The 23661-nt window shown below is 44.8% G+C and overlaps 1 long non-coding RNA gene across 1 annotated transcript in view; it reads right to left on the bottom strand.

Annotated features, from left to right (window-relative positions):
* Positions 1 to 23366, bottom strand: part of LOC134730811 (uncharacterized) — a 41782-nt gene extending 18416 nt beyond the window's left edge. The window contains exon 1 of the long non-coding RNA XR_010112779.1: positions 17436 to 23366. This is a non-coding gene — a long non-coding RNA (uncharacterized LOC134730811). The remainder of the gene's footprint in view (positions 1 to 17435) is intronic.
* Positions 23367 to 23661: the final 295 nt, after the last annotated feature.

Below are 23661 nucleotides of genomic sequence, written 5' to 3'. Positions count from 1 at the left end.
TTAGGGCAATTAATATGGCAACTGCCCGGGTGGTGGGGACAGATTGGAGGGATAAAAGATCTAGGTGCTTCAATGCGGGTGATAGCAGAGCATAATAAAGTCTTCCTACCTCCGCATCAAATGCAGCTCAAGGGAGAACTTCCCACCTAGCACTTACATATTCAATATTTATACTTAACCAATTATGTTTTTAGTTGGTCTTCTTTCTTTTCCAAGCCTGACTCGTGACTCCCGTAATATTAGAGTGAGCTTCCTGAGAACGGGCCCTTAATTGTTCTTTTCCTCTTCCTCCCTTTGTAACAGAGGCCCAAATTCCCTCCACACTGTGTCCAGCCTAGTAGTGAACCTCACTCAGGAGGAACAAACTGACACACAACTTCTGGGTGGGGGCCCAGCCTACACTTTCCTTCTGCTTTGGTTTCAGGCATTTTTGACAACATCTAAAACATCCAATTAATTCAGGGGGTGAAAAAAAAGGAATTGGCAGGCAGGTGGGGATGAACAGATGTGCCTGTGTCATAGTGAAAGACAGATTTGAGTTATGGTCCGTTAAAAAAATTTGTGACATTCATTGAGAAGTTATTGTATGTCAAGCATCTTGTAGTTCAAATGTATTATCTCATTCATCTAGTTGGCAAGCCTATGAGATAGTTTCTATTATTTTACAAATGAGAAAACTGATGCACAGAGAAGTTCAATAATTTGTTAATTATTAATAGCAAGTGGCAGAGTCAAGATTTGAACTATGTCTCTTTACTATTAAAAGTCCATTATTTTGGCCAGGTGCGGTGGCTCATGCCTATAATCTCAGCACTTTGGGAAGGCAGAGGCGGGCAGATTACCTGAGGTCAGGAGTTCCAGATCAGGCTGGCCAACATGGTGAAACCCCAACTCTATTAAAAATACAAAAAGTAGCCGGGCATGGTGGCTTGCACCTGTAGTCCCAGCTACTCGGGAGGCTGAAGCAGGAGAATCACTTGAGCTCGGGAGGCAGAGGTTGCAGTGAGCCAAGATCACGCCACTGCACTCCAGGCTGGTTGACAGAGTGAGACTCTGTCTCAAAAAAAGAAAAAAGTCCATTATTTTAACCACCGTAGACTACTGATTCTACATTAGAGACCTAGATATCAAGGCCAGTGTATCTTCAATTCTTTAATCCATACCTTTCTCCTGAAACGCAACAGCACTGTTGCCTGAGTGTTTGTTGAAGAGGTTTATTTCTTTGGTTTAAGACTTTGTTCCCAGAGATTAAATTGCAGATCCCTAACCTTCTCACTACTAAGTAGCTCTTAGGAGTGGATCTCAAAGCTTCAAAAGATTTTAGCCTGCCAGACAAATATCATTAATTAATCCCTTTTCCCTTAAGACAGCCAGGCCTACCACACTACCTTGATGGGTTTCTGGACAAAAAAAAAAAAAAAAGCAAAGGTAGCATAAATATAATTGATGATTTCTATTAGACTTCTTTGGAAAGGAGAAAACAACTCTTACACCTTCATTAACACCTCCATGGAGCCTCCAGGTTAGTGGTAGTAGGGGTTCAGGACTCACATTAGAAATCCCTGTTTTGACCTTTTCTGTTAGAATGCTTGACTGCCTGGCATTTTCCTATTAATACTAGGATTTTATTTTTCTTTTTTTTTTGAGACAGAGTTTCTTTCTTGTCGCCCAGGCTGGAGTGCAATGGCGTGATCTCAGCTCTCTGCAACCTCCGCATCCTGGGTTCAAGTGATTCTCCTGCCTCAGCCTCCCAAGCAGCTGGGATTACAGGCGCCTGCCACCATGCTTGGCCAATTTTTTGTATTTTTAGTAGAGACGGGGTTTCACCATGTTGGCCAGGCTGGTCTCAAACTCCTGACCTTAGGTGATCCACCCACCTTGGCCTCCCAAGGTGCTGGGATTACAGGCGTGAGCCACCGAGCCTGGCCCTTTTTTTTTTTTTTAACTTATCCTATCTCATATATAACAATCCAAGAAATATTAATAGCTATCAGTTAGAATGTGTTTTAAAAAACACTTCCGCTGGCCCAGTGGCTCACGCCTGTAATCCTAGCACTTTGAGAGGCCGAGGTGGGCAGATCATGAGGTCAGGAGTTCCAGACCAGCATGACCATCATGGTGAAACCCAGTCTCTACTAAAATACAAAAATTAGCTGGGTATGATGTCAGGTGCCTGTACTCCCAGCTACTCGGGAGGCTGAGACAGGAGAATCACTTGAACCTGGGAGATAGTGGCTGCAGTGAGCCAAGATTGCGCCATTGGACTCCAGCCTGGGTGACACAGCAAGACTCCATCTCAAAAAAAAAAAAAGAAAGAAAGAAAAGGAAACATAGGCTGGGCACGGTGGCTCACGCCTGTAATCCCAACACTTTGGGAGGCTGAGGCGGGTGGATCACCTGAGGTCGGGAGTTGGAGACCAGCCTGGCCAACACAGTGAAATCCCATTTCTACTAAAAATACAAAAATTAGCTGGCATGGTGGTGCGCAACTGTAATCTCAGCTACTCGGGAGGCTGATGCAGGAGAATCACTTGAACCCAGGAGGTAGAGGTTGCAGTGACTTGTGATCACGCCACTGCACTCCAGCCTAGGTGACTGAGGGAGACTCCCTCTAATAAAAAAAAAAAAGGATTTAATAAACAAATGAGAAGTGATAGGAGATTTTAGCAGATACCTATTCTGCTCTGCTGTGGTGGAGCCTAGCCTTAGGACATGAGACACTACTCTATAAGCCTAGGAACCCGACTATGGCTGTGGCTGTGGATGCTTCTGAACAGTGCTAAGTGGAAGTCCATGAAAGAACAGACTGTTCTCAAGGCCCATGGAGGAAAAGATGTTACAAGCCATCCCTCCAGATTCCTGGACAAGCTCTGAGTCCCTGCCCAGAAACCAAAAGGTAAGTATAAGTGGGCCAAATGCAAGGACTCCCCGTTTTCAGTCTTTACCACTGACCAACAAAATGACCGGATTTTTTTTTTTTTTTTTTTTTTTTTGAGATGGAGTCTCACTCTGTCACCCAGGCTGGAGTGCAGTGGCATGATCTTGGCTCACTGCAACCTCTGCCTCCCAGGTTCAAGCAATCTCCTGCCTCAGCCTCCGGAGTAGCTGGGATTACAGGCATCTGCCACCACGCCTGGCTAATTTTTGTATTTTTTAGTAGACATGGAGTTTCTTTTTTTTTTTTTTTTTTTAGATGGAGTCTAGCTCTGTCACCAGGCTGGAGTACAGTGGTGCAATCTTGGCTCGCTGCAACCTCTGCCTCCCTGGTTCAAGCGATTCTCTTGCCTCAGCCTCCTGAGTAGCTGGGACTACAGGCATGTGCCACCACGCCCAGATAATTTTTATATTTTTAGTAGAGACGGGGTTTCACCATATTGGCCAGGATGGTTTTGATCTCTTGACCTCGTGATCCACCCGCCTCAGCCTCCCAAAGTGCTGGGATTACAGGTGTGAGCCACCATGCCCAGCTAAAATGACCTTTGACATCTGGCCTGACCTCTCTGTTTCTTCCTTTTTTGTTAAATGAGTACTCAAATAAACAATAATAGGGCCAGGCACGGTGGCTCACGCCTGTAATCCCAGCACTTTGGGAGGCCGAGGTGGGTGGATTACCTGAGGTCAGGAGTTCAAGACCAGCCTGGCCAACATGGTGAAACCTCGTCTCTACTAAAAATACAAAAATTAGCTGGGCATGGTGGCACATGCCTGTAATTCCAGCTACTCGGGAGGCTGAGGCAGGAGAATCGCTTGAACCTGGGAGGCGGAGGTTGCAGTGAGCCGAGATCGCGCCACTGCACTCCAGCCTGGCAACAGAGCAAGACTCTGTCTCAAAAACAACAACAACAACAACAACAACATTAATAGCTTCCATGGCCAGGCACTTTTTAAGATAATTTACATAAATTTTAAAAGTAGTATTAGTAAAAAAAGAATAATATTTTAATTTATAAAACATTACTCTCATTTTATAAATTAGAAAACTCAGGCCAGGAGCAATGGCTCATGCTTGTAATCCCAACACCTTGGGAGGCCGAGGTGGGCAGATCACAAGGTCAGGAGTTCGAGACCAGCCTGACTAAACTATTTTTAGTTTCTACTAAAAATACAAAAATTAGCCAGGCATGATATCATGCGTGCCTGTAGTCCCAGCTACTCAGGAAAAGAAAAAGAAAAAAGAGAGAGAAAAAAAAGAAAACTGAGGCACAGAGAGATTCAGTACCTTGCCCAAGAGTGCCCAAGTATTTGTGTACATGACTGAGTCAGGCTGTGTGACTCCAAGGTGAGTAACCTATGCCAGTTACTGGGAATGGGCTGAAAGGGTTTGCAAAGGAAGCTGAAGACCATTCTCACCCTGCCCTGGGGGAATCATGGAATGGTGCCGAATAGAAAAGGCAAGTTTAGGCTGTTCTAGGTTTCCCCTTCCAGAAATGACGTTGGCCTAAAACCATGGCTGTCAAATGTTTTTGTTCTTATATTTTGTAAGAGACTTGAAAAACCATGTACCCCTTGTACGTTTTAAAGTTAGCAACTGACATTTTTCATTGTAAGTTTAAAGAGCTGTAAGATAGAATTACTGGCTTTTTGTGATTAATATAATAAAACTATGAAAGCACTTTGTTTTGTTTTGTTTTTTGGAGAAGGAGTCTCACTCTGTTGCCTAGGCTGGAGTGCAATGGCATGATCGCGGCTCACCGCAACCTCCACCTCCCAGGTTCAAGCGATTCTCCTGCCTCAGCTTCCTGGCTAATTTTTGTATTTTTAGTAGAGACGGGGTTCCACCTGGCTGGCCAGGCTGGTCTTGAACTCCTGACCTCAGGCGATCTGCCCGCCTCGACCTCCCAAAGTGCTGGGATTACAGGCTTGAGTCACTGAGCCCAGCCGAAAGCACCCTTTTAAAGGAATCTACAGGAATATAAATATAGTAATTTGATATTACCATCATCAATTTAGAAAATTCATGACTACACTCTTTTTTCTTTAAATTTTTATCTTTATATATTTATTTGAGACAAGGTCTTGCTCTGTTGTCCAGCCTAGAGAGCAGTGGCACATCACAGCTCACTGCAGTCTCAAACTTCTGGGCTCAAGCCATCCTCCCAGCTCTCATATCACACTCTTTAATTTTACATTATTATTATTTTTTTTGAAATCATATTTTGAATCCATTTCTATGTAATCTTGTACTAATATAATTAGTGATTAAAAACATTTTACGGCCGGGCACAGTGACTCATGCCTGTAATCCCAACACTTTGAGAGGCTGAGGTGGGCAGACCACCTGAGATCGGGAGTTCGAGACCAGCCTGACCAACATGGAGAAACCCCGTCTCTACTAAAAATACAAAATTAGCCGGGCATGGTGGTGCATGCCTGTAATCCCAGCTACTCGGGAGGCTGAGGCAGGAGAATCGCTTGAACCCAGGAGGCGGAGGTTGCAGTGAGCCGAGATCGTGCCATCGCACTCCAGCCTGGGGGACAAGAGTGAGACTTCGTCTCAAAAAAAAAAATTTGGAATTGTCCCTTTGATGCCTTACATGCTTTTTTCACCCCAGAGTAATGCATCATTTGTCAGGATTAGGGAAGAGTAAGAGATAAACTTTTTTTGATAAAGTGAGAAGAGGGCAATTGAGAAAATGAGATGGGAAAAGAAAATCAGGGCTGCAGATGTCCTCTGGGGCGCATCAAATTGAGGATCTAGAAATTGATTTCTTTGAAACTAACCACTGCCCTGTACTCCTTGGAAAGTATTTACATACCTACCCTAACCACTACTGGCAGCCCTAATGATCTCCATGTTAAATATGTTTCTCCTAGCCACACCTGCCCAGAGGGAGAAACTGGGTCATGGTAGCAGTAACCAAGCAGTGCTCTTTGTTCCTTACCCCACCAGATTTACACAACCTATAACCCTCTCAGTGATCTTCTGAGTCATTCTGGAGTCTCTGGGAGTAGATTTCATATGCTCACTAATTGGTCTTCTTGGCCTCTTGGTGGTTTCTGCTCATTTCATTCATCTCCTATAGCTTGGCACAGTAGAACTGCTAGCCTCTTAGCTGCCAGAGCCAAACAGACTGTTCCATGTGAGAAAACCAACCTCCAGATTCCTGGGGCGTTTCTGGTGTAGTGACCTTCCAGAGGGAACTCTACCCCTACTCCTATCCAGTACTCTTCCCTGCCATGAGGGGATTTAGAAGGGAAAGCACTCCCTGCTGACAGTTCTTACAGGGGTTTGTGAAACAAATAATCCCATTTGGTCACCCTTTTGGTTGAGAAGTGGTGATAAATGCTCAAAGTGGTCTGAAGTGCCAGGTGCTATAAAAGAACAGAAAGGGGCCTGTAATCCCTGACTGCACTTTATATTTCAGCATTACCCACTATTTTTTCATATCCCACGACTCAAGATTCCCTCTCAAGTCTTTGCTCTTTGATCTCCTTGATGAACTCACATTCACCCTTCAAATCTCAGCTCAATCCCTTCTTTCAGGATGTGTTCCCATTCTGCTAATGCCCTTGAGGGTTTTCTGCTATCTCCATGCTTTTACTACATTTTGGTTTATTTGCTCTTACTATATATTTGCTTGTTAGTCTTTGTATCCAGTTAGACTATGGGCTCCTGAGGGTGTTGGGATTCAGGAGATACCACATTTAAGTATGACTGTAGGAGACAGAAATATGCCACCCCAAAACATGCCTTTTTGGCATATTAATAATTTCCGGCTGGTTATTTTGAGAAATTGCAGACATAGGAGTAGCTTTGGAAAGTTACTCTTGTAAGAGAAATGTGCAGTTGACCCTTGAACAACATGGGTTTGAACTGCACAGGTCCACTTATACTCAGATTTTTTCTTTTTTTTGAGACAGAGTCTCACTCTGTCACCCAGGCTGGAGTGCAGTGGCACGATCTTGGCTCACTGCAACCTCCACTTCCTGGGTTCAAGCGATTATCCTGCCTCAGCCTCCTGAGTAGCTGGGATTACTGGTATGCACCACTACACTGGCTAATTTTTTTTTTTTTTGAGATGGAGTTTTGCTCTTGTCACCCAGGCTGCAGTGCAATGGCATGATCTCGGCTCACCGCAACCTCCGCCTCTTGGGTTCAAGCGATTCTTCTGCCTCAGCCTCCTGAGTAGCTGGGATTACAGGCATGTGCCACCATGCCCAGCTAATTTTGTATTTTCAGTAGAGACGGGGTTTCGCCATGTTAGCCAGGATGGTCTCGATCTCCTGACCTCGTGATCCGCCCGCCTCGGCCTCCCAAAGTGCTGGGATTACAGGCGTGAGCCACCGCGCCCAGCCCAGAAATGTTTTTTAAATTAAGAAAAAGTTGGGCCGGGCACGGTGGCTCACGCCAGTAATCCCAGCACTTTGGAAGGCCAAGGAGGGTGGATCATGAGGTCAGGAGATGGAGACCATCCTGGTTAACACGGTGAAACTCCATCTCTACTAAAAAAGAAAAATACAAAAAATTAGCCAGGCGTGGTGGTGGGTGCCTGTAGTCCCAGCTACTTGGGAGGCTGAGGTGGGAGGATGGCGTGAACCCGGGAGGCGGAGCTTGCAGTGAGCCGAGATCGCGCCACTGCACTCCAGCCTGGGCGACAGAGCGAGACTCCATCTCAAAAAAAAAAAAAAAAAGAAAAAGTTGAGTGTGTCATAAATGCATAAAATATATGTAGATACTAGTGTACTTTATTATTTACTGCCATAAAAGATATATAAATCCATTATAAAAGGTTAAAATTTATCAGAGGCCAGGCATGGTGGCTCACACCTATAATCCCAGCACTTTGGGAGGCCACCAGGCGGATCACCTGAGGTCAGGAATTCGAGACCAGCCTGGACAACATAGTGAAACCCTGTCTCTACTAAAAATACAAAAAATTAGTCGGGCGTGGTGGCACATGCCTGTAATCCCAGCTACTTGGGAGGCTGAGGCAGGAGAATTGCTTGAACCTGGAAGGCGGAGATTGCAGTGAGCCGAGATCATGCCATTGCACTCCAGCCTGGGTAACAGAGCAAGACTCTGTCTCAAAAAAAAATCAAAACTTACACATAAGTACACTTACAAACACTTGCACCATTCACAGTGGAAATAAATGCAAACAAATATAGAGATGCAGTATTAAATCATAACTGCATACAATTAACTATAGTAGGCTGGGCACAGTGGCTCACACCTATGATCCCAGCACTTTGGGAGGCTGAGGTGGGTAGATCAATTGAGGTCAGGAGTTCAAGACCAGCCTGGCCAACATGGTGAAACCCCATCTCTACTAAAGATACAAAAAACAATCAGCCGGGCATGGTGGTGCACGCCTGTAATCCCAGCTACTTGGGAGGCTGAGGCAGGAGAATCGCTTGAACCTGGCTACTCGGGAGGCTGAGGCAGGAGAATTGCTTGAACGCAGGAGGCGGAGGTTGTAGTGAGCCGAGATTGTGAACATTGCCCTCCAGCCTGGGCAACAAGAGTGAAACACTGTCTCAAAAAAAAAAAAAAAAAAGTGATCTCTCAGTTCTCACATAGTTTTCATCATGTTTAGTGCAATACCATAAACCTTGAATAACACCTTGGGACCATATGAAGTGCCATTAGTGATGCTGGAAGTGCTCCCAAGAAGCACAGAATAGTTATATCATTACAACAAATAGTTGAATTGCTTGATATTTCCATAGATTGAGGCCTGCAGCTTGTACTTGTCTGCCATTTCGAGATAAATGAATCCAGCATAAGAACCATTAAAAAAAAAAAAAGGAAAGGAAATTTGTGAAACTGTCACTGCAGCTATACCAGCAGTCATGAAAACCTTGCACTTTTTGCAAACTACCTTTATATCTTGTATTGAAAATGCAACTTTTATATTGGTGCAGTATTGCTATAAGAAATTCATACGTATATACTCTAATATGATTCCAGAAAAAGTAAAGTCATTATATGACAACTTGAAGCAAAAAGAAGGTGAAATCTAAAGCGAGAGAATTTAATGCTAGCAAATGATTGTTTGGTAATTTTAGAAAGAGGTTTGGGTTTAAAAATGTCAAGATAACAAGAGAATTATTAGCTTCTGTCAACTAAGAGGCAGCAGATGATTTTCCAGACGTTATGAAAATCATTGAGGAAAAGGGATATCTACCTGAATAGGTTTTTAATGCAGATGAAAGTGCTTGATTCTGGCGAAAAAAATGACCCAAAGGACATTTATTAGTAAGGAAGAGAAGCGAGCACCAGGATTTAAGGCAGGAAGAGATAGGCTAACTCTACTGTTTGTACAAATGCAGTCAGGTTTAGATTAAGACTGCCCTTATCTGTAAAGCTGCTAACCCTCAAGCTTTGCAGGGAAAAGATAAATACCAGCTGCCAGTCTTTTAGTTGTGGAACAAGAAGGCCTGGATAATGAGAATCCTTTTCTCTGGATTGGTTCCACTGATGCTTTGTCCCTGAAGTCAGCAAGTACCTTGCCGGTAAGGGACTGCCTTTTAAAGTTCTTTTGATATTGGACAATGCCCCTGGCCACCCAGAACCTCATGAGTTCAACACCGAAGGTGTCAAAGTGGTCTATTTGCCCCCAAATATGTCTCTAATTCAGCCTCTATATGGGGGGTTCATAAGGACCTTTAAGGCTCATTACACATGATACTCTATGGAAAGGATTGTCAACAGTATGGAAGATAACCCTGATAGGAACATCATGACAGTCTGGAAGCATTACACCATTGAAGACATCATCATTGTTACAGAAAAAGCTTTGAAAGCCATCAAGCCCAAAACAATAAATTCCTGCTGGAGAAAACTGTGTCCAGATGTTGTGCATGACTTATCAGGATATATGACAGAAGCAATCAAGTAAATCATGAAAGAGATTGTGGATGTCCCAAAAAAGGTGGGAGATAAAGGGTTTCAAGATACAGATCTTGGATAAATTCAAAAGCTAATAGACACCACACCTGAGGAATTAACAGAAGATGACTTGATGGAGATAAGTGCTTCCAAACCAGAGCCAGATGAAGAGGAAGAACATGTAGAAGCAGTAGTTCTAGAAAACAAATTGACATTAGACAATCTGGCAGAAGGGTTCTGATTATTCAAGGCTGCTTTTGACTTCTTTTACAACATGAGCCCTTCTGTGATATGGACACTAAAACTAAAGAAGGATTGGTACCATATATGGAGGCTGGGAAGTCCCAAGATCAAGCTGCCAAAGAGGGCTGGTTCCTCATAAATGATGCTTTCTAAATGTGTCTCACAGTCTCCCTCCAGCTCTGTTTTTTGAGACAGAGTCTTGCTCTGACGCCCAGGCTGGAGTGCAGTGTCGCGATCTCAGCTCACTGCAACCTCCGCCTCCTGTATTCAAGCGATTCTCTTGCCTCAGCCTCCTGAATACCTGGGACTACAGGCATGCGCCACCACGCCCAGCTAATTTTTTAATATTTTTCGTAGAGATGTGGTTTCACCATGTTTGCCAGGCTGGTCTAGAACTCCTGACCCAAAGTGATCTGCCTGCCTCAGTCTCCCAAAGTGCTGGGATTACAGGCGTGAGCCACCACGCCAGGCCCCCCAGTCTCTTTTATAAGGGCACTAATCCCATTCATGGGGGCTGTAGCCTTCTGACCTAATCAATTCCTAAAGTCCCCATCTCTTAATTGGTATCACATCAGGGACTAAATTCCAACAGATGAATTTGTGGGGACATCAACAGTCAGACCATAGCAGCACTTCTGTCTGTCTTGTTATCTTCTGCTGCATAAACAGAAGGGAGTAGTGCCTTTAAATCAGCCCAAGCGCCTCTGGGTATCTTGAAGATAACCAGCTCTTTCCACAGGCCTTTGTGACTCTGGAGGTTCTCAGATCTGGAGGGTGCTAAGGAGGGGACAGGTCAGAAGCCTCTGGGCATGAGTTGTTGGACACAGCCAAGGTCAGAAGAATTCTTGATTTTTAAGTAGGTAGAGCATCCATCTCTGCTGGAGGGGAAAGGAGGGGCCTTCTGTGATTCTTCTGCCAGTTGGGATGAAAGAAACAGTCAATGGAGAACCAGCCTATTATCTGAGCTCAGCCCTCTCCAAACAATGCTCTTGTTGATACATTCTCTGCTTCTTTTTCAAGGGGAGGGAACGGCTGTAGGCTGATCTATGAAATCTTCTGGCCTGGAATTGGAAGGATCTGGCCTGACTCTTCTGGGGGAGGCCATCATATCAGGATTTTATCCAAGCAAGCCCCTGGCTCAGATCTATACCTTCTATTTCACTGCATTTGTGTACAGCAGTGCTGCTCAAAATGTGGTCAGTCCTCCACTGGCATCATTAAAATACCTTAGGAGTGTTAAGAATGCAAATTCTTGGGCCCCGGGAATTCCTGGGTAAGGCCCAGGAAGCTGTGGTTTAACAAGCTCTCCAGGTGATTTTTATGTTATGCTAAACTATGAAAAGTACTGCTATGTGGGATTCTCTGTCTCTCACACACACACATACACATACACGCACACCACACAGCTACCTAAAACTCCTGCAGCTGCTAATGCCACTTGGTCATTTTCCTGTGGTTTTCCTCAGCAGGGCCCTGGGATTTGTTTTTCTCCACTGTGGACCTTGTTCATTTCCTGCTGCTTCCAAGAGGTTGGGAGAGGAAAGAGAGCAGGAATGAAGGCGGGAGGGGGAAGGGGTTAGCTAAGGCAGTGTAGCTTTCAAGAATGAAAAGGAAAAAGCTTAGTGACAGTGTGCCTTTGTGAAGAATTCAGCTTTATGTTGATGGAGCTGCAAGTCATTAGCAACCCAGGCGTATGGCCCGAGTTGACCGGGTCATTCTCCGGGGCCAGATCGCCCTCTGCTGCTGACTGATAAATAACACTCTGGGACTCGAACTGCCAAGGAAAAGAGGAAGAGTCTCTGGGGCTAGGGTGGGAGGGAAAGAGGACATGACTAAGGCCAAGAGATCACAAAGTCACCAGGCTGTAGAAGAATCTTGTTAAATTCCTGTGTGCAGGAAAGGAAGAAGTAGCCAAATGAGCGGGCGTTTCTAGGACTCATTCAAGAAACAGTAGGATTCACCCAAGATCTCCACTAGCTCCTGTGATCCTAGCTCCCAGCTTAATGAGGCTCTGCAACCATTCTCCCTTTTATTCCTCACCTTTACCTCACTTGGAACATAAAGGGTGTTTAAAATGGGAAGACAGGCTGGGTGTGGTAGCTCACGCTTGTAATCCCAGCACTTTGGGAGGCCCGGGCGGGTGGATCACCTGAGGTCAGGAGTCCCAGACCAGCCTGACCAACATGGTGAAACCCCGTCACTCCTAAAAATGCAAAAATTAGCCAGGCATGGTGGCGCACGCCTGTAATCCCAGCTTTTCGGGAGACTAAGGCAGGAGAATCGTCTGAACCTGGGAGGCAGAGGTTGCAGTGAGCCAAGATCGCACCATTGTACTCCAGCCTGGGCAACAAGAGCGGAACTCCGTCTTGGAAAAAAAAAATAATTAAAAATAAAATGGGAAGACAGCCACAAAAAAGAAAAAAATGACAAAGTTTTGGTGTCGAGGCATTTAGGGGCAATTAGGCTTTTCAGAGGTTTTTGTTTGTTTTTTTGTTTTTGTTTTTTAATCTCCTTGTCTCAGACTTTCTTTGTTTCTTTTGCCTCCATGAAAGCCCTGTGTCTTTCAGTCTTTCTTCTCCTGCCAGGGAACTCTTACTCCACAGCTGTGGAGTCAGCCCTTCTCAGCCCTTCTCAGCCCTTGCCCCACTTTATTGCAGTTGGGAATGACAGTTCATGTGGGTCACTGGTGAAGAGAGCAAAGATTTGTTCACAGAATAAAAGCTCAGGCACAGCAGTTGCTCTGCCAGCCATGGGCAGTGACCCATTTCCTCCTTCTTCTTGCCTTTGTCCCTTCCCAGCTCAGACTATAGCTGGTCACTGAGGGTCTTCACCCCTCTACCACTCACCCTTGCGACTCCTGCTGGGGAGATAACTTCAGAGTCAGGTCTGGAAAATTACTTAAATCGCCCTAAGGGGCTGAGGTGGAGTAGGGGGAGGGGTGTAGGAGGTGGAGAATTGGGGGTGGAGATGAGAGTGCAGGTGGGCTGGAGATCAGTGCCGTAGCCAAATTCTTCAGAATGTTTTCGTGTCAGCTCGGCACGATGGCTCATGCCTGTAATCCCAGCACTTTGGAAGGCCGAGGCAGGTGGACTACCTGAGGTCAGGAGTTCGAGACCAGCCTGACCAACATAGTGAAACCCAGTCTCTACTAAAAATACAAAAAATTTGCCGGACGTGGGGGCGGGTGCCTGTAATCCCATCTACTTGGGAGGCCGAGGCAGGAGAATCGCTTGAACCCAGGAGGTGGAGGTTGCAGTGAGCCGAGATCCCACCACTGCACTCCAGCCTGGGCTCGACAGAGCGAGACTCCATCTCAAATAATAATAATAATAATAATAATAATAATAATAATAATAATAAAACAAATAGAATGTTTTTGTGTCATGAAACACTCTAGCCTCTCCCCCAAGCACCCTCATGTATAGGGTGAGTCCATCTAAGTGAGGCCAAGCCCTTTAACCAAAACAAACATCTTTAAATAAAATTTTATTTGCTTCGTTTTTGGTCTACATGGGACCAAATATCTGAATCTACCACATTTGGATAATTTTGCCAATATTACCCCAAATATATGCTGGTTATCTCTTCGTATCACTACCTTGTGGTTATGGTACTTGAAGGACAATTTCGTCACTCCTAAGTCTTCATCGTGAGCAAGGTTTTTTGCATCTCTGGAGCAATAGTGTGCCTGAGTTGACTATAATCATGGGCGCTTTTGTTGGCAAGATGTGGGACTGGTCTCTGCACATACAGGCAGGTAGGGGGTTAAAGAGAAGAATGGTTACTAGAAGGCATGAATCACTTACATAATTTGCAGGGCTAAGTGTAGAATGAAAATTCAGGATATCTTTTATTCAAAAATTATTAAGAATTTCAAGATGATGACAGCAGAACACTAAGCATGAAGCCCCTTCTAAGACTGGGGACCTGTGTGATGGCATAGGTCACAGTCCCATGAAGCCAGCCCTGGTAGAAGGTACCCTAGGGAGGGTGTGGGCTAACAGATTCAAAGAGCAGTGGGACATCCCCTCGTGTTTAGATTTTCCTCAATTTTAGTGTCATTCCCTTCTGTGATCCTCAAAACTTCTGTCAGGCTTTTTTTTCCTGGCACCTACTTGTTGGTTTTAGGTATTCTTTGGGGAGTAAAGGGTAGAGCCTGTGTCCAGGCTTGGGGAACCACATCTCGGGGAGAAAGCAACAGCAGTCAGGGGGAAGTCAGTCCCTAGATGGCATCAGGTGACCTGAGAGCTATGGAGCACAGCAAGGGTGGCAAATGTACTTGGGGAGGACACCTGCAAATGCCAGGGTCATATTGACTTTCTCCCAGTAGTCCTGCCACAAACAAACAAACAATTAAGTAAAGGGAAGTCTAATAATAAGAATTAGCCTCTCAGGCCAGGCGCGGTGGCTCACACCTATAATCCTAGCAATTTGGGAGGCCCAGGCGGGTTGATTGCCTGAGCTCAGGAGTTTGAGACCCGCCTGGGCAACATGGCAAAAGCCCGTCTCTACTAAAAATACAAAAAATTAGTCGAGTGTGGTGGTGTGTGCCTGTAATCCCAGCCACTCAGGAGGCTGAGGCAGGAGAATCGCTTGAACCTGGGAGGCAGAGGTTGCAGTGAGCCAAGATTGCGCCATTGCACTCCAGCCTGTGTGACAGAGCGAGACTTTGACTCAAAAAAAAAAAAAAAGAATTAGCTTGTCATATTCCAGAGAAGACGATTGGAATCATTGAAATTTGTATATTAAAGAAAATGTCGGCCGGGCATGGTGGCTCATGCCTTTAATGCGGGCACTTTGGGATGCCAAGGCAGGTGGTCACGAAGTCAGGAGATCGAGACCATCCTGGCTAATACGGTGAAACCTCATCTCTACTAAAAATACAAAAAATTAGCTGGGCGTGGTGGCACACGCCTGTAGTCCCAGCTACCTGGGCGGCTGAGGCAGGAGAATTGCTTGAACCTGGGAGGCAGAGGTTGCAGTGAGTCGAGATTGCACCACTGCACTCCAGCCTGGGTGACAGAGCAAGACTCCGTCTCAAAAAAAAAGAAAAGAAAATGTGGCCGGGGACAGTGACTCACGCCTGTAATCCCAACACTTTGGGAGGCCTAGGTGGGTGGATCGCTTGAGGTCAGGAGTTCGAGACCAGCCTGGCCAACACAGTGAAACCCTGTCTCTACTAAAAAAAAAAAAAAAAAACACAAAAATTAGCCTGACGTGGTGGCTCATGCCTGTAATCCCAGCTACTTGGGAGGCTGAGGCAAGAGAATGGCTTGAACCCAGGAGGCAGAAGTTGCAGTGAGCCAAGATGGCGCCACTGCACTCCATCCAGACTGGGAGACAGAACAAGACTCTGTCCCAAAAAAAAAAAAAAAAAAAAAAGAGAAAATGTAACCTGATTCTATAGTCTCAGGCTGATGAATTTTGGAACACTTAGCCGTATAATCAGGTGTCACTGGTATGACATACTCCACAGTTTGGGATATAAATATAGTCTCATCTTTTATTTTTCCATTAATCACTTGAGAGCCCAACTGCAGTTAGTGGCAGGAGGTCCAGTATCTCCCTGGAGACCTTCCTACCAACCCTCTGAATTGTTCAAGAACAAGGGCTTCTGCCTCTCTTGTCAAGTCCTTGGGAGAGAGTGGAGGAGATGGTGTTCTCATGTTAATTGAGGCTGAGAAAGCAGCACTGCTCACGTTTTGCTTTATTTTCTTCCTCTCCTAGGCAGAATCAGTGTTACATTTGTGGTCAGATGAGCTAACGACATCCTTCCTGACTTCTTTCTCAGAATTAGGAAACCCTGATTAGCATTTAGAACCTCATTTTCACAGACTTCACTCATTAAAACATCAAGACCTAGGTAACGCACCACTGAAATTTCATAATATGGAGGATATGTTTAAATATGTTTAAAATATGTATTTTTAACTGTGGTTAAAATATGTTTTTAAAATGTTTATGAGTCAAAATAATTAAAATTGCCATTTAATGTAAGAATTGATTGTTGCTTCTTCTTCTTCTAAGAGAGATGACAAAATTCTGTTTGGTGGGGAAATAAATCTCTATCTTATTCCCTGCTCTTCCCAGAAGCTATTGGGGGAGGCAAAAGGAAAAGAGAGCTCGAAGTGGTCCTGAGGGGTTGGATCTGGGGAAAATGCTCACAGGATAGCAGGGCACAGTCACAAAGCTAGCTCTGCAAGGAAGGCCTGGGGTTGAATAGGGGGTAGAGAAGTCAGTTGCTTGTGTAACAAAATTGAGGGGAATTGAGTTTCTGGGGAGGCCAAGGGAAAAGGAAGAGGTGCCCGAAAATGGAATTAGCAAGGAGGCGTTGGGAAAGAAATGATGGTCAGATTCACTTTTGCAGTGTTTCTGTCTCTCCACTGTAAACCCCCTCCCTCTCCAGGGTCTGATATACACACCAATACCTTTGGCTAATAACTAATAAAACAAGTAATTATGTAACATTTGCATGTACCATACTGTTCTATGTATTTTACATACATGAACTTATTTAATTGTCATAATCTTATGAAGTTGGTACTGTTATTATTCCATTTTCATAGATGAAGAAAATGAGGCACAGAGGGTAATTTGCCTATGAATACTCAGTTAATATTCTGAAGCCTCACTAGATATTAACATGCTATTATTTATTTAAATGTCAGTAATCCAATAGGTTAAAAACCATTGGTGAGAATGTAAATTACTACAACCTCTATGGAAAACAGTATGGAGATTTCTCAAAAAACTAAAAATAACTACCATTCTATCCAGTAATCCCGCTACTGGGTACCTACCCAAGGGAACATAAATCATTATATCAAAAGGACACCTGCACTCATATGATTATCTCAGCACTATTCACAATATCAAACATATGGAATCAACCTAAGTATCCATCAACCATAATTGGATAAAGAAAATGTGGTATATATACTCAACGGGATACTATTCAGCCATAAAAACAAATGAAATCATGTCTTTTGCAGCAATGTGGATGGAGCTGGAGGCCATTATCTTAAGTAAAACAACTCACACACAGAAAGTCAAATAACACATATTCTCACTTACAAGTGGGAGCTAAATAATGTGTACACCTATACATAGAGTGTGGAATGACGGAGCTTCAGAATGGTGGGAGGGGTTGAGGGTTGAGAAATTACTTAATGGGTACAATGTACACATTATTCAGGTGATAGATACACTAAAAGCCCAGACTTTGGCCGGGCGCAGTGGCTCACCCCTGTAATCCCAGCACTTTGGGAGGCCAAGGCAGGCAGATCACTTGAGATTGGGAGTTCAAGACCAGCCTGACTAACATGGAGAAGCCCCATCTCTACTAAAAATACAAAATTACCTGGGCTTGGTGGCACATGCCTGTAATCCCAGCTACTCAGGAGGCTGAGGCAGGAGAATCGCTTGAACCTGGGAAGCAGAGGTTGCGGTGAGCCGAGATCGCGCCATTGCTCTCCAGCCTGGGCAACAAGAGCAAAACTCTGTCAAAAAAAAAAAAAAAAAAAAAAGCCCAGGCTTCACCACTACAAAATATAACCATGTAACAAAACCACACTCCTTAAACTGTATTTCTTAAATTTATACAAATGAAAAAAACCTGGGAGATATTTAATGCTAAGAACACTGTGCAGGAGGCTTTAAATACATTTTCTCAGGCCGGATGCGGTGTCTCAGGCCCATAATCCCAGCACTTTGGGAGGCCGAGGCAGGCGGATCACAAAATCAGGAGATGAAGACCATCCTGGCCAACATGGTGAAACCCCGTCTCTACTAAAAATACAAAAATTAGCTGGGCATGGTGGTGCATGCTGTAGTCCCAGCTACTCGGGAGGCTGAGGCAGGAGAATCGCTTGAACCCGGGAAGCGGAGGTTGCAGTGAGCCGAGATCACACCACTGCACTCAAACCTGGTGACAAAGCGAGACTCTGTCTCAATAAACAACAACAACAACAACAACAACAACAAAAAGTGTTCTCATTTAACTCTAGCAACAATCTTGTATGGCAGCTATTACTATCCTCACTCCACAAACGAAGAAACTAAGGCATAATAAAATTAAGAATTTGCCACAAACCATACCACAATACTCAGGATTTGAACACAGATCTGGCAGACTTTTCCACCCATATGCTTAGTCACTAAGCACACTGCCTTTCAGAAGAAAGAAGACCTGGTCAGTACTTTCCTAAGTTAAACGGTGCCTTAACACAAACGGTTAAAGACTCTGGGTCTGTTTAACTTAGAGAAGTAAAGGGAGTGGAGCTATTTTAAAATATTTTTAAAGTCTTATTTAGAAAATATGGTTCCTGAGGGCACAATTAGGGCAAAAAGATAGATCACTTATCTGCTCCACGTAAGTTTATAATCGTTGGAACTGTCCAAAAAGGGAATGAACTGCTTAGAAAAGAATAATTTGTGTGTACATGTGTCAGGTCACTAGGTACTGGGATAGAGCAGTGACCTAAGTTCCTGTCCTCAGGGAGTTTATTTCCAGTGTTTCTTTTTCTTTTCTTTTTTTTTTTTTTTGAGACAGAATTTCGCTCTTGTTGCCCAGGCTGGAGTGCAATGGCGCAATCTCAGCTCACAACCTCCACCTCCCAGGTTCAAGTGATTCTCCTGCCTCAGCCTCCCTAGTAGCTGGAATTACAGGCATGCGGCACCACGCCCAGCTAATTTTTTTGTATTTTTAGTAGAGATGGGGTTTCTCCATGTTGGTCAGGCTGATCTCGAACTCCCGACCTCAGGTGATCCACCTGCCTCGGCCTCCCAAAGTGTTGGGATTACAGGCGTGAGCTACCGTGCCCAGCTATTTCCAATGTTTCTAAGTTTGCAAGGAAAATATGGCTGGTGGCCTCTCCAGATTCCTTCCAGAAGTGGTGACATACCTATTGGGCCTATACTAGATGGGCACTTGGATTGGTGAAATCTAAGTTTGCAATGAACTCAGTAATTCCTATTTGTCTCTTTTTTTTTTTCCTTTTTGTGGAGAACAGGGTCTCGCTATATTGCCCAGGCAGGTCTCGAATTCCTGGGCTCAAGCTACCCTCCCGCCTCTACCTCCCTAAGAGCTGGGATTACAGGCGTGAGCCATCATGCTCAGCAATAATTCCTATTTGTAAACATTTGGATAACTGGATGTTTACAACTTTATTAAAATGTTTGCTACTCACACATTGAAAAGGAAACAGCTCCCATGTTGCCACTATCACTCTACCCAGGTCCTCTCCTCAGTCACTCACAGCTGTTGCTATTGTTGTTTTAACAGTTATTCAAATCAGATTGGTTTGTATGTGTACACAGACTTGTACATAAACATTCAGAACAGTTTTATTTGTCATAAACAACTGGAAATGACTCAAATGTCCATCAATAATGCATGGGTAGACAAATTAAGGTACATCCATACCATGGAAATACAAAAGTATGAAAAGGAATCAACTATTGATACACATAACAATGTAGACAGATCTCAGAAACCTTATACTGTGTGGAAGAAGCCAAGAAAAAAGAGTACATGCTGTACTATTTTATTTATATAAGAGTTTAATGTATAAACTAATCTATAGTGACAAGGCAGATCAGTGGTTGTCTGCAAACAGGGTTGGTGGGTGGGGGAGTGAGGGATGGATTACAGAGGAGCATGAGGAATGATGGGTGATGGATGGTGCATTTTTTTTTTTTTGAGACAGAGTCTTGCTCTTGTTGCCCAGGCTGGAGTGCAATGGTGCGATCTCAGCTCACTGCAACCTCTGCCTCCCTGGTTCAAGTGATTCTTCTGCCTCAGCCTCCAGAGTAGCTGGGATTACAGGGACCTGACACCACGTCCGGCTAATTTTTGTATTTTTAGTAGAGACGGGGTTTCACCATATTGGCCAGGCTGGTCTCAAACTCCTGACCTCGTGATCTGCCCGCCTCGGCCTCCCAAAGTGCTGGGATTACAGGCATGAGCCACCGCACCTGGTGGATCACGTGCATTTTTAATCTTGACTGTGGTTATGGTTTCACGAGTATATGCATATGTTGAAACTCACCAAGTTGTACACTTAAAATATATGCAGTTTATGTTACGTCAGTTATACTTCAATAAAGCTGAAATTAAAGAAAAAGAAAATGTGTGAAAGGAAATTCAGGAAATTCTAAGCAGTACCCTTTGAAGTTAGGACTGTGGAAGGGATGACTTAATTTTCCTTTTTTGTGCTGTTTAAATCTGTTATAAAAAATGAGGGCCAGGCGGCTGGGTGCAGTGGCTCACGCCTGTAATCTCAGGACTTTGGGAGGCCAAGGTGGGTGGATCACCTGAGGTCAGGAGTTCGAGACCAGCCTGGTCAACATAGCAAAACCCCGTCTCTACTAAACAAATACAAAAAATTAGTTGGTCATGGTGGTGGGTGCCTGTAATCCCAGCTACTTGGGAGGCTGAGGCAGGAGAATTGCCTGGACCCAGGGGGTGGAGGTTGCAGTGAACCGAGATCGCACCATTGCACTCCAGCCTGGGTGAGGGAGCGAGACTCTGTCAAAAAAAAAAAAAAAAAAAAAAAATGAGGGCCGGGCATGGTGGCTCATGCCTGTAATCTCAAGACTTTGGGAGGCGAAGGCGGTCGGATCACGAGGTCAGGCGTTCGAGACCAGCCTAGCCAATATGGTGAAACCCTGTCTCTACTAAAAATACAATTAGCTGGACATGGTGGTGTGTACGCCTGTAGTCCCAGCTACTCAGGAGGCTGAAGCAGGAGAATCACTTGAACCGAGAAGGCAGAGGTCGCAGTGAGCAGCGATCACACCATCACACTCCAGCCTGGGCAACAGAGCAAGGCTCCATCTCAAAAAAAATAAATAAATAAAAGGAAAAAATGATAGGCTTCGTGTGATGGCTCATGCCTGTGACCCAGCACTTTGGGAGGCCAAGGCGGGCAGATCGCTTGAGGTCAGGAGTTTGAGATCATCCTGGCCAACATGGGGAAACCCTGTCTCTACTAAAATACAAAAATTAGTCGGGCATGATGGCGCATGCCTGTAATCCCAGCTACTCAAGAGGCTGAGGCAGGATAATTGCTTGAATCCAGGAGGCGAAGGCTGCAGTGAGCCGGGATGGCGCCACTGCACTCCAGCCTGGGCAACCGAGTGAGACTCCGTCCCAAAAAAGAAAAAAGGGGACGGGTGAGGTGGCTCACGCCTGTAATTCCAGCACTTTGGGAGGCCGAGGCGGGCGGATCACGGGGTCAGGAGATCGAGACCATCCTGGCTAACACGGTGAAACCCCGTCTCTACTAAAAATACAAAAAATTAGCCGGGTGTGGTGGCGGGTGCCTGTAGTCTCAGCTACTCGGGAGGTTGAGGCAGGAGAATGGCGTGAACCCAGGAGGCGGAGCTTGCAGTGAGCCGAGATCACACCACTGCACTCCAGCCTGGGCGACAGAGCGAACTCCGTCTCAAAAAAAAAAAAAAGAAAAGAAAAAACAAATCTGGTTTTTGTTCATCTTCAACATGTACTTCGCTTAGAACATGCAAGGCACTAGAATGGAAACGAATGGTTGTCTTCATAGTAATTGTCACTGTAATCATCATTATCATCATCACCATAGTTAACCTGTACAAGGCACTCAGTTAGACGTCTTTACATGGAGTATATTGTTTGTTTAATTCTAACAGTCATGTACACTATTACTATTATTATTGAGATGGAGTTTCGCTCTTGTTGCCCAGGCTGGAGTGCAATGGCACGATCTCGGCTCACCGCAACCTTCACCTCCCAGGTTCAAGCGATTCTCCTGCCTCAGCCTCCTGAGTTGCTGGGATTACAGGCATGCGCTACCATGCCCAGCTAATTTTGTATTTTTAGTAGAGACAGGGTTTCTCCACGTTGGTCAGGCTGATCTGGAACTCCCGACCTCAGGTGATCTGCCTGCCTTGGCCTCCCAAAGTGCTGGGATTACAGGCATGAATCACCGTGCCCAGCCAGCTATTATTTTTAATCTTCATTTTACAGATGATGAAATTGAGTCAAAGAGAAGTATTTTATCTTAAGTTACAGAGTTAATGAGTGATAGAGTTGGGATTTTATTCTAGGCTCTTCCAGAACCAGTTTACTTAACCACCACTTTATACTGCCTCTCTAGGGTACTGAAATGAAAAAGATAGAGGCCCTGCTGTTGAGGCATTCATGGACTGGTGGGGAGATGGGTACCAAAACACATTGACCCTACCACAAGGTGTGTACAAAGTACCGTAAGAGGACCAAGGAGGCCAGGTGTGGTGGCTCACACCTATAATCCTAGCACTTTGGGAGGCCAAGGTGGATGGATCGCTTAAACCCAGGAGTTTGAGACCAGCCTGGGCAACATACAGAAACCCTGTCCCTACAAAAAAAAAAAAAGAAAAAAAAGAAAAGAAAAAATTAGCCGGGCGTGGTGGTGTGCACCTGTAGTCCCAGCTACTCGGGAGGCTGAGGTGGGAGCATCCTGTGAGCCCGGGGAGGTCAAGGCTGCAGTGAGCCATGATCACGCTAATGCACTTCAGCCTGGGCAACAGAGTGAGACTCCGTCTGAAAAAAGAAAAAAGAAAGGACCAAGAAAGTCCCCCTAGCCCTGCTTGGGGAAAGCAGAGAAAGTGGCATTTGAGCTGGACGTTGCAGGATAGGTGAGATTGCCACACAGAGAAGGGGGAAAGGATATAGCAGGCAAAGGGAACTGTATGTACAAAGGGCACGGGAGAATGAAACACAAAAGCATTTCATATTTTGGAGAAAAGCAAATCACGTGAAGAGAGAATAGGGTGTTACAGTGGGAGGTGAGGACGGAGCCAGGTTATGAGAGGCCTTGATGGCTGTTCAGGAGCTGTGAAAAGTGTATGAACAGAATGAAAGGGTCAGAGCTGTGGTGAGGATGCTGGTGTGACTCCACCTTATCAGCTTAACATGGAGAACCTGAGACTTTCACCACAAGTCCAAAGAGACCCTGAGCTCAAACTGGTTATGACTTTGAAAGAAGAGGAGTTACTGCTCTGTTTATTGTTTATTTGCTTTTGCTTTATTTGCTTGGGCTACTGGTTTTAGAAGGGGCAGGAAGAGGCTCCGGCAAAATACTTGCTATTTTCTTGTAAAATAGAAACACCAGGCATGCTTCCCTCTTCATTGTTCTTACAACCTATATAAGGAAGGTTATTATTCTATTTGGATGCTTTCAGTTTCAACTAACAGAAAAATAAACTTGAATAAGGAATTTGCACTTCATTATGCTGGAAAGTCCAGAGGCAACTGGCTTTAGATAAGGCTTGATGTAGCCCCAAAACAATGTCTTTCTTTCTTCTCTGCTGTCTTTATACTAAAGCTGACCTCCTTTGCAATCCCAAGATGGGCTACCTACCTGCCTTCTCTTTATGCTCAGCAAGAAAGACAGCATTTTTGTCCCAGTGTTTCCAACAGTCCTGAGAATCACCCTGATTACAAAGCTTTGGCCATATGCACCAATCATAATAGCGGTGGATAAAATGCAATATTACCTTTGCCTTTAGGGATTTCTTCCTTGACCCCTGAAATCAGGGAAAGAATCAACTTTTCCAGGACTCAAGAT

The sequence above is a fragment of the Pan paniscus genome, chromosome 1 (assembly GCF_029289425.2).
Source record: "Pan paniscus chromosome 1, NHGRI_mPanPan1-v2.0_pri, whole genome shotgun sequence".
In the NCBI taxonomy this organism is placed as follows: domain Eukaryota; kingdom Metazoa; phylum Chordata; class Mammalia; order Primates; family Hominidae; genus Pan; species Pan paniscus.
Note: the sequence above shows the minus strand (reverse complement) of the source record. Positions and strands in the feature narration are given on the sequence as shown.